We start from the raw sequence: 11,541 nt of genomic DNA, 5'->3' as shown, positions 1-11,541 counted from the left end.
AGGACTTGAGTAAATTCTCTAAGGCATGTTACTACATCAAAAACATTGTTTTAATCGATTAATTGCGAACAAGTAAGTGGTGACTATGATTAAGTATGTGCTTAAGTGTGAAGACAACTACAATCTGTGGGGATGACAATTTTTAACATGACATGTGCATTGGAAATCCCTGAGGCAAACGTTGGAAGGCTTAGGTTGGATTTTGTTCATTTTGTTGGTTTGGTTTTGTTTAGTTATTTTGTTTTGCTCAAGGACTAGCAAAAGCTAAGTGTGGGGGAATTTGATAGGAGCATATTTATGCGACTTAGTTGGCTTGTTCTTGTGCATTTATTTCGTGTCTCTTTAGTTATTTTAGTGTTTAAAGTCATTTTCGTGTGTTTTCAGATTTTAAGGACAAAGTAGGCAAGAAGATGCATTTTGGAGCAAAATGGAGCTTGGAATGCATGTCACATATTTGGAACCAAGGTTTGGACGAAATTGAAGAATTAAAGAGGCTAAGAATGTGAAGAATTAATGTACAAAGGATCAAGAATTCAGCCACAAAAGAACACCCACTCCTTGCCGTGTAACCACATAGCATTCCCTTTGGATTCCCATGCATGCTTAATCATCCTTGTCCCCTAAAATATTTCTGATTTCATGCCTCAATTCCCTCAATTATCACACTCAATTGCTGCATACCTCTTGTTCCCTTCACCCATCAGATTTCACACAACTTTCACAATCATTCCATGCACCAATTGATGCTCCATCATCCACATTTGGGATCCAATGCTGTGTGCAACACATGTTGCTGCACCTTTGACTAATTTCTGAAACATTTCACCTCCCCTTTTCATTTCCATGCAATGAACACAATCATTCATGCTCCCTAGCTGAAATACCACTCCATTTTACCCTCCATACTTTGCATCATTGCTCCATTTTCATCCTTGGACCATTGCACACCACAAATTCACCCTCCTTGCTGTGCATTTTCCCCACTGCCCAATCTGATTCTTTAGGGTTTTTGGGGCCTATATATACATGTTTACACCCCTTGGCAAAGGGTTCACACTCTCATATTCACCATTCATCACAGAAATTCGTCCATACTCACCCTAGGCAACAAAACACCCCAAAAACACCATTCTAGTGCCCAGAAAATATCACAGCCACTCCACCTTCTTCCACCCTCTTTGCCGAAGTTCTCCACCACCCTTCCACCATCAAACACTCCTCCACACTCACCATAAACCTTTCTGCACCATAGAACTACCCAAAACCTGTCCACAAACCAATTTGCCACAAGCAAGGGAAAAGAGGAATCTTGGATGCACTTGCTGCCAAGTTGGAGCATTCTAGGTGTTTTCTTTCTTTGGATTTTAATGTCTAATTCATGTAATCTTTGTTTTGCTTTAAGTATGATTGGCTAATTTCGTTTTGGCTAAGGGTGGATTCAAAACCATGATTATATATGTGAAATAAGTTGATTACTTTCAGTTATCGTTGTATAAGTCGTGAATACAATTTGCTTAACCGTTTGATTTAGAACTTATTCTTGTATGTTGGTTGAGAGTGCACGCTTAATTTGCATGCTTGAATTTGATGCTAGGATATAAGTTTGTTTCACCTAATCGTTATGAATTTATATTCGTAAGTAGTGAAGGTCGCTAGTCACGATCGTGTTAAGTAGATTCCTAGCAAGAGTATCATGCTTTTCATAGTTACGAATGCCTTGTCGATGCTTATGATTTCCAAAGAACGTAATGATTCTAACTTGTGTCTTTATCACGCTGTTCATATAAAGAACTTGTTGGGAATAATTTGTTTGCGATGCATATTCATCCAATTCAATGATTCTAGGGAAATCTGAAGGTTAATTTAAGCGGACCTAATTAACTTGGAGTGTCGAGATTCATAACTTATTAAATTGATAACTGAAAATTGATTTAGGTTGCATATATTTCATGTGTGGAGAAGAACCCCTTAGCCATTCCATCATCCATTGATTATTCATAACTTTGTGTTACAATCTGTTTCTATTACAATCTGTTTTCCTTGCAATCTGTCCATTTAGTTCATTTTCGTCCAAATCAATTCCCCATTTATTTTGAAGTCCTAGATTAGTTAGAAATTGTGTTGGTTTATGTTTTTAAGTGTTTTGGTACAAGTTAAAACCCAAATTCGTCCAAATTGGTGCTTTGTGTTCAAAACTGCCCAGAAAGTGTTTTTAAGGCAGTTTTGAGTCTTTTAGTTGCTGTTTTGAGTTATTGGTTTATTTTAGTATTTTAAACGTGAGTTTTGCATTCTTTGAGTCTAATCTAGTGTTTTAAACTTTGTTTTTACATTTCTAAGTCAGTTTTCAAGTGTTTAGCAATCCCTCCTAATCCCCGGTTTAGAACGATCCCTACTTACATACTTTGCTACAATTGATAAAAAGAGGGTTTAATTTTGTGTGTTAACTTATTTTTCACATCATTAGTAACTAAATAATTAATCAAGTGAACGCCCGAGTATATTTTGAAGTTTAGCTAGTAATCTAAAATATGTCAAACTATATGGAAAAATAAATCAATGTGTTGTAAACATTCCTAATTTAAGTGTGATTGTGTAAATATTAGATTTGATTTGATTCTAGTTATCATTTCCTATTACAACTTGTATTATTTGGGGAAGAAGGAATATCTTCTCTCCTTTTACTACTATAAATAAAGGCACAATGGAGGAGGGATAACAACACACATTCCCCTACAATTCTACAAACACATCTCTCTCAATCTCTCTCCCTTTACCGCCGGCTCCCTTTAACCTTGTCAGATAAAATAGACCACAACACATTATCAGCACACTCTTGCCGGTGCACTTAGGAATCTGACATTGAAGAATTTTTCTGCATCAAACTAGTTCATCCATATGATGCAATCAGGTTTTTTCAAAACAACAGTTTTTATCTCGATATTTTTACAACCCTGATAGCATGAACATTCACCATATTGCATGACCCAACTTTACGTTTTTCGAATTTTAGATTCTACATAAATTGTGTATGCATTATATTCATAATTAGTGAATCATGTGAATTTTATATTTGCCATGAATTGTATCCAATATATGTACATGCATTAAAATATTGAATTGAATTATATTTGAAAAAAAAAAAACGAAATCGGGAATCATGGTCTGGGTTCTTCGAACCCATGACCTTGCGCCTTGAATCCAAGCCTGAAGCTTGGATGGCCACATCAAGTCCCCAAGATGGAGCCGTGAGCTCCAGGTCGAAACCTAGTAACCCGACGCCCTTCACGGCGTCTCCACCATCACAGGATGGTCTGCAACCCATCCTCACACCTCGGCTCACCATGTTTGACGACCTGAAGCTTGTCCTCGACGTCGATTGACCGAGATTTGATTGAATCTCATCGGATTTTTGGAAAACCCGATTCGAATTTCTAGGGTTTTACAAAGAACGTCGAGATTTTTTCAATCTCCGTTCATATTTGAGGTCTTCGTAAACCCACCGACTCGCCCCGAGCACTGTTGTCCCAAAGCCAACTGCCTGAAGCAATGGCGCCATTTTTCTTCCCTGGCGAACACATTCAGTTACGACTGAGGTGTCTTTGGATCTAACCCGAGCCCTCTTGGGCTCCTTCTCTTGGCCTGATTTCCCTTTTTTCTTTCTTTGGGCTCACCTGCAGTGACCCAAAACCCTTTAGCCAAGCTCTCATTTCTTCCGAGGTAGCCCATTCACCCCTTTTTGGGCTTAAGGGCCCAAACTCTTCCCCGGCCTACAAACGAAAAAAAAAAAAAACCATTTTTTTTAGGCTCACCTAAAGCTGCCCATATGAAAGTTTTTAAAGCCAGGCTTGTCTGCAGCAGCCCATTCCTACGGCCTGAAAAAAAAATGAAAAAATGAAAAAATGAAAAAATATTTGGGCTCACCTAAAGCGGCCTGTGTACATTTTTTGGGCTCCCCTGAAGCGGCCCACCATTTTTTCCTCTCCTCGTGGGCTTGCAGCCCTGCCTAGAGACCAAACCCAGCTCACCCTAGGGCTTGGGATGCATGGCACCAATTTTCTTAAGCCACATGTGGTTTCATTTTTTCTTTTGGGCCCTGAGTTTTATTTGCCTAATTATTTTTAGGCCCAATGGGTTTTATATTTTTTCACCCACACTTTAATTTGGCCCGAAGTCCAAATAATTAAATTTAATTATAATTATCGACCTAAAATTATATTTTGCATATTCTTGTTGCATATTCTGTATATATTTGTGTTTGCCTACAGGAATATATGAACCTGAAGTTCATAATTATTTGAAACCTGAAGTTTCTTATAAACATGCCTTGTTTGAAAACCTGAAGTTTTCATTTAAAAACATCACCCATGAAAACCCGAAGTTTTTTTCATGCAAAATTAAACCAATACATGTCTATTTGAACCTGTGTGTTCAACTTTTATATGAATGGATTGATTTTTCTCCATTACACTAACCACATCTTGTCTATCTATTTTGTGATAAGAACATGTCGAATTTGAACAAACTCGACTTCACCGCTTTGGAGGTTTCTAGAAGGAACTACCTCAAGTGGGTCCAAGATATGAAGCTCCACCTCACTGGTGCCGCCATTGAAGAAGAGATAGACCACCTTGTTGGCAAAGCTGAAAAAAGCCATTGCTATGATCTTCATCCGAAGACATCTACAGCGCCTTGCAAACTGAGTATCTTGTTGAAGAGGATCCACGTGCACTATGGGTCGCTTTAGTTGGTCATTTTGATCACCAAAAGGACATATTCTTGCCTGAAGCAAGATATAACTAGCAGCATTTGCGCTTCCAAGACTTTAAATCTGTGAATGAATATAATTATGAAGTTTGTCGAATCCAATCACTTCTCAAGTTTTGTAATGAAACTTTGACCTAAAAGAATCTCTTAGAGAAGACCTGTTCGACATTCTCTACTTCTAATATTGTCCTGCAACAACAATATAGAGCTCAGAAGTTCACTAAGTTCTCAGATTTGATCTTTGCTTTACTTCTTGCTGAAAAGCAGAACCAGCTGTTGATGAAGAATCATCAAGCTCGACCTACTGGGGCAACTGCTGTGCCTGAAGCACATTATAGCATAAACCAACACCAAAAGAGGTGTGGTAGGGGCGGCCAGAAGCCATCCCACTAAGGGAGGAAACAAAGCCCAGAAGCGCCCAAATGTCGCTCGTAAGGCCAGGAACTTCAAGAATAAAGGCAAAGCACCTGAAACCATAGATGCGGACATATGTTATCATTGTGGTTCAAAGGTCCATTGGTCCCATGTTTGCCAAGCTCCCAAGAAGGTTGTAAATGAATATCATTCTCATTGTAAGAAGCTTGAATCAAACTTCGTGCAAGCGGATGAACCGAAGAGTACAAAGATGGAGGTTTCTGACTTTCAGGAGGATACCATGATAGACGCATATTTATGCGACTTAGTTAACTAGTTTTCTTGCATTTACGTTATTAGTTCTTAGTTATTTTAGTACTTTAAGCCATTTTCGTGTGTTTGTAGGTCCAAAGGGCTAAGGTAGCAAGAAAGTGCATTTTGGTGCATTTTGGAGCAGTTTTGAGCTTGTAATGGATTACATATGATATGAGCAAGATGGATGGACGAATTTGAAGACAAAAGAGGCTAGGAACATGCTAAAAATCTGGTGAAACAAATACAAGTTGCAAGAAGGGATAAATTTCTAGAAGGATTGGCCAAAACTTCACTCAAAACCATGCATACCCCATAAAATTCATCAATGCCGTGGCCTTCCCTTTGTTTACTTCCACCAGATTTTTTTAGTGATGATGCAATGCCTATCTCACTATGACATTTGAGTGGATGATGTAATGCTTAACTCACCATGACATTTGAGTGGATGATGCAATGCTTAACTCACCATGACATGTGAGTGGATGACTCAAAACCTACCCTCACCAACAATTCTCCACCTTGCCATGCCTTACCTACTTCATTCCACCAGATTTTTGCATTAAACATGTCCATCCTCTTCCTATAAATACCATGGCAGCAACCTCATTCAAATAATCCAGAAATTAACCATTCTCCAAGCCTTTCCTTGCCTCTCCTACATATCTAAACCCCTTCCCATCCATTCCTCCAAATAACCAACCCTTCAACATCATTCCAACCTTGTTGGGGCGGCAAGGAGAAGGAGAAAAGTCCTTGGACGCGCTTGCTATCCAACATGGATCGTTGGAACGTTTAGGTGCTTTCTTCCCTTTGTTTTTCAATGGTTAAATTTGTTTATCTTTGTTTTGTAATAATGAGGAACTAAACCCCCCTTGGCTAGGGGGGGATTCAAAACCATGTTTATGCTTGCTATATGATTTGATTACTTCCAATTGCGTTTCTTGAATTGTGAATTCAATTTACTTATCCGTTCGTATAAAAACTAATTTGTGTATGTTGGTTGAGAGTGCACGCTTAATTTTCATGCATGAATTTGATGCTAGAATATAAGGGAGTTTCACCTAATCGTTATGAACTTATATTCACAAGTAGTGAAGGTTGCTAGTCACAATCACGTTAAGTAAATTCTTGGCATAAGTTTCATGCAAATCATAGTAACGAGTGCCTCGTCAATGCTTATGTTTTTCATAGAACTTAATGATTCTTGCTTGTATCTCTATTATGCAATTCATGTAGGGAACTTGTAGGGAATGTTTTGGGTTGTCGTATGCAATCATCCAATCTAATAACTTGTTGAAAAACTGAGAGTTAATTAATGCAATTCACGGTTAATTTGGGGCGTTGAGTATTCATAACTTATCGAAGAGCAATTGGAAATCATTTTGTAGGCAAACAAGACATGTGTGGAGAAGAACCCCTTAGCTAGCCTTCCATTATCCATTCAACCCAAATTTGTTTAAAATCTATTTAAGTTTTTAGTTTATTCGTTTTTACTTTCAACTTCACCAAACTCAAATCCCCCTTTTACTTTCTTGTTTTAAAATCTTTTGTTTACATTTTTAACTTTGTTTCTTTTTGTTTTTGAGTCAGTTTAGAGGTTTTAGCAAGCCCTCCTAATCCCCGGTTTAGAACGATCCCTACTTACATACTTTGCTACAATTGTCAAAAAGAGGGTTTAATTTGTGTGTCAAGTAATTTACGCATCATACCACCCTTTTGCAAGATTAGAATCTTAGACATAGACTTATTTTTTAGTTGAAATAAGACAATGGGCCCAAATTCCACCTAGTGGCCAAACCCTTCGTTTGTTTTTGGTTGATTTTTGAACATTTTTCCTTTATGTTTGGATTATTTGTTGGTGGTTTGATTTTTTTGGATATTAAGTTTTAATTAGTTACCATCCTTAAATAAATGAAATTATTTTGAATTCATATTTGGTTTTTGAACTTTTATGCATGTGACCGATTCAAATTAATTTTGCATTCTAGGTATGACTAGTAAGAAAGTTAGTTGTCTGGCAAATAGTGCAACCACACACACAATTTTGCGTGAACGCATCTATTTCACTAACTTCATACCTAAGAATGCACCTCTGACAACCCTCGTAGGCCCATCCAACCTGATTAAAGGATACGGTAAGGCACGTATAATGTTGTCTAATGGTACAATCTTGACCATTTCTGAGGCACTCTATTCTCCACGTGTCGGAATAACGTTGTTAAGTTTCAAGGACATTAGTGTTGGAAGTATGCCCACAAAGCCACTCATTTGATGTAATAGCTTTTTGGAATACTTAATGTATTAAACTTTTATATGTTTAATGAAGGGCAAAGCTTATTGTTAATCACTATTTATTGTATCATGTGTTTAAGCAATAAGGGAATCCTAGGGATGTATTTGATCTAAGAGACAAGTGATCTAAGTGAGGTAGATTATCGAGACCATTCTCTTAGGTTCATTCCTAAAACGTTCCTAGCCATAGGATTGCCGATTGGGCATTGACAATCCGCTAAGGCTAGTATGTGTTATGTTGACTCAAGCTTGAGTATGACTAGTCTCAAGTCATTTGGTGTTGGACACTAAGACAAACACATAGGTGCTCGAAAGAGTAATCGAGTACACTGAACAACGATCAAAAAGGAGTTCGAACATACATGTTATGTAAGAACTCGAAAGTTGCAATATGCAAAGTAGTCCTTTGACCTGAGGCATCATAGATGTCTAATGGTTAGGTCCTTGATCTTTGATCATGTCAACGGCATTCCATCGGAGTGTCCACGGCATTGTTGGGGTCAAGCTATCTAGTCGTGTAGGCATATGAATGTACAACAAGGGATCTCTAACCTTCCATGGTGGAAGGAGAATACTCTAAGATATGATTCTAAAATCTTTGGCCAAAGCAAATGAATATGACTTAGGAAGTTTGTTCCAAATCATATTCAAGGGAATCATATAGAGAAGTATCGCATTGGATAGTAGACATAAAACAAACTATCATTCAAACAATGTGATTAAGAGTATTGTATTAGAGAAGGACCGTATTGCATTGTAGTTGTAACTGGATAGGTTCTCCAACCAATTCTACTTAGCTTGGGTAACCATGACATACTGCTAGGTGTCACTCATGGTTTGTGGAAGCCCTAATGATTAGGCAACACTAATCATAAAAGGGAGAATTGAAATGTGGTTTCAATTCACAATCGATCGTTAAGAGTAACAATCGCCCACTACCTCGCTAATTGGAACCTAATGGATCGTACACCGAGTAAGGGTGATAGTGAAGAAATTAAATGAAATGGATATGCAATTAAATGGTTTAATTGAAGAATGGTCAAGATTAATTAATTAGTTAATTAATTTTACGAAAGGTTCGTATTGGGCTTATATGTTGGTTTTGGGTTTCGGGGCCCAAAAGCGTTTTGGTCCAAAAGGCCCATTATGTTTAAGTTGTATGACAACTAAAACAAAATGGGCAAATAGCCCAATAACATTAATATGGCCGGCCATTAGGGTGAATGGGCAAGCTTGGATTAATTGCAAGTTTGCCACTCACTTGAAATGAAGTATAAAAGGAACTTTATAGCTTTATTTCTCATAAGGGTTTTTCTTTGAGGCAAAGAGGTGAAACATTTTCTCTCTTTCTCTCTACAAAGAGGCCGGCCACTTAGGGAGATTAATCTAGCAATCTCTTCTTCCCTAAGTCATCCATTTCATCTTCACACTTAACCCTTGGTGTGGAGACTTAGAGACACCAAACTTTTGGTGTTTTGGAGATCCTTTCCTTACATCCACAAAGTCCAAAGGAGCACAAAAGGAGAAGGAAATCACAAGCAATATCCAAGGAGCTAGGAGGTGACTTGAAGGCCCTCCACTTGGGTGAATCCCTTGTGTAAACAAGGATGAGCTTCAAGGGTAAAGAAACTCTAAATCTTTACTTCTCTTTAATGTTGTTAAAGAGTTTATTGGTTCACCATATACTAGGCTTTGAAAGTCATGGGTTTTATGAATTGTTTTTTAATGCATGCCTACTTTAATGTGTTAATAGTTTGCATATGTATTCAAATGTTCTTACTTGTTCTTAGCTAGGACAAAATTTTACCTTCAAGTGGTATCAAAGCCTAGGCCTAGTTTATGGTGAATCCTTTTGGGTTTTGTGATTTTCATGATTTGTGATTTAAATGTTGTAAATGTTACAAGCTTTGTTCTTGCTTTTGAATATATAAATTTTGCTAGAAAATTTAGCATCTCAAATGTTGTAGATGTATTTCATTTAAGCATGAATATTGGAACTAAAATTTGGTGCCATGTGTGTTGGAAATTCGGCCAAATCCTTTGGGTGATTTTTTGGGTTCATGTTTGTCTTGTTAAAATGGTTTTAAGGTGACTTTTGGAACCCCTAAGTACCCTAGGATATTAGCCCTCTTTTGAGTGGTGAAAAATTGAGTTTTGGTGAATGAAAACATTCATGGAGCTATTATGAGTTTTCATGGTGTTTTTCAATGTTCTTGAAGTTCTTGCCAAGAACAAAAAGGTTTTGAAGTTTTGATTCAAAAGTTTTATGTTTTTCATAAAGTTTTGGTTTAATTTTGATGGGTGAAAGTTATTGGTGAAGCATTAATTTTGGCTTTAATGTTTGTCTAAACTCATTAATGTTTTACAAAACATTTTCTTACAAACCATCAATTTCACCTTTACCTCACCCACCAAAATCAAGTTGCATAAAATCCCTTTCACACTCATTCACACTCCTAAAACCGGCCACCCCCTAGTGGGGGTACTTTTGGGGTCTTTTATGCAATTACATAAAGTTTTGATACTTTTGTGTATTTGCACTTTGGCCCAAAAGTTTACGTTTTTACGTTAAGGACCAAAAACTCTAAAGGACGAATTGTTTTGATCCTTTAATGATGTTTTTACATTAATAAAATTTTGGGATCTAGTTGTAATTACATGAAGTTGTGGACTATTGTGTTTTTACCAAGTGACCCCAAAAGTTTTTGTATTTGCATTATGGCCCAATAGTTGTGGTCATAGTTTCCTTTTGGCCCAAATAAAATGAGAACAAAATTGCTTTGTCTCTTTAATGAGAATTGGATTTTCATTTCATTTAGTTCCATTTAAATCAATTCTATGGATCCAAGAACCAATTGTTTAAGTTGCTTTCTTAGTTAATGTGATTAATTGAGAAAAGGGTGATTATGAACCAAAGGCCTCGATAATTGAGCTATGTGATTGGCCGCTTTACATTATGAATGTTTGGGCTTGGTAGTGTAGATATTGAATGTAATTTGATTAATTCAATTTGTTGTAAATGGACATAAGTCCATCATTTGTGTTGTAAAAGGGCATAAGCCCTTCTTATTATTTCATGTATTCCTTTTGTTTATTTGTATGCAAAATGGAATAGTTGGGTCCAATGCCCAATAGGAAATAACGGTTTAATTGTACTAAACACGTAACTAAAATCAACAACTATCTACCTTAAACCCAAGGTCCAACACAAGGCTCGTGTTGGATCAAATCAAACGGTTCATAATCATCCTAAAACCTAATATGACTATATAGTCCATATGAGGATGCAATGCATTCGTTAGTAGTTCCATATAGTCTCACTTATTTCTTCGAAATAGTGGGAGTATTATAAACTACTAAAATCATATTAACTTGGACCAATAGTTGTGATAGGCCCATGTTCTTTTAATATGATTAAAATGATTTTGATGTAGCCCAAAACTACTCCCTCGACAAACGAATATTAAGTTGATAAGCGAGAGATGTTTTGAACATCTCTTCGTAGGCCTTCCACCGTGGTGGGCTCCAATCGTTTGTGACTCATGCACCGGCTTCACCCTATCATGGGGGAGTTCAAAGTATGTGCTTACATCCAGGAGGAGCCCATAAACATATGATGAGGTAAGTGTAGGCAACGAGGATGGCCAATATCATATCATTGTGAGGCTATTCTTGAACCCCTTCTTGAACTAAGCATGGTGGGAATGACTTAACTAAGTGCAATGGTGCCGATATCGTATCATCGTGAGGCAACATTCTCTAGAGGCCAAACGGATGGGTAATTACAAAAAGTTGTAAATGAATAATGCGTTATTC

The sequence above is a fragment of the Malus domestica genome, chromosome 15 (assembly GCF_042453785.1).
Source record: "Malus domestica chromosome 15, GDT2T_hap1".
NCBI lineage: Eukaryota > Viridiplantae > Streptophyta > Magnoliopsida > Rosales > Rosaceae > Malus > Malus domestica.
Note: the sequence above shows the minus strand (reverse complement) of the source record.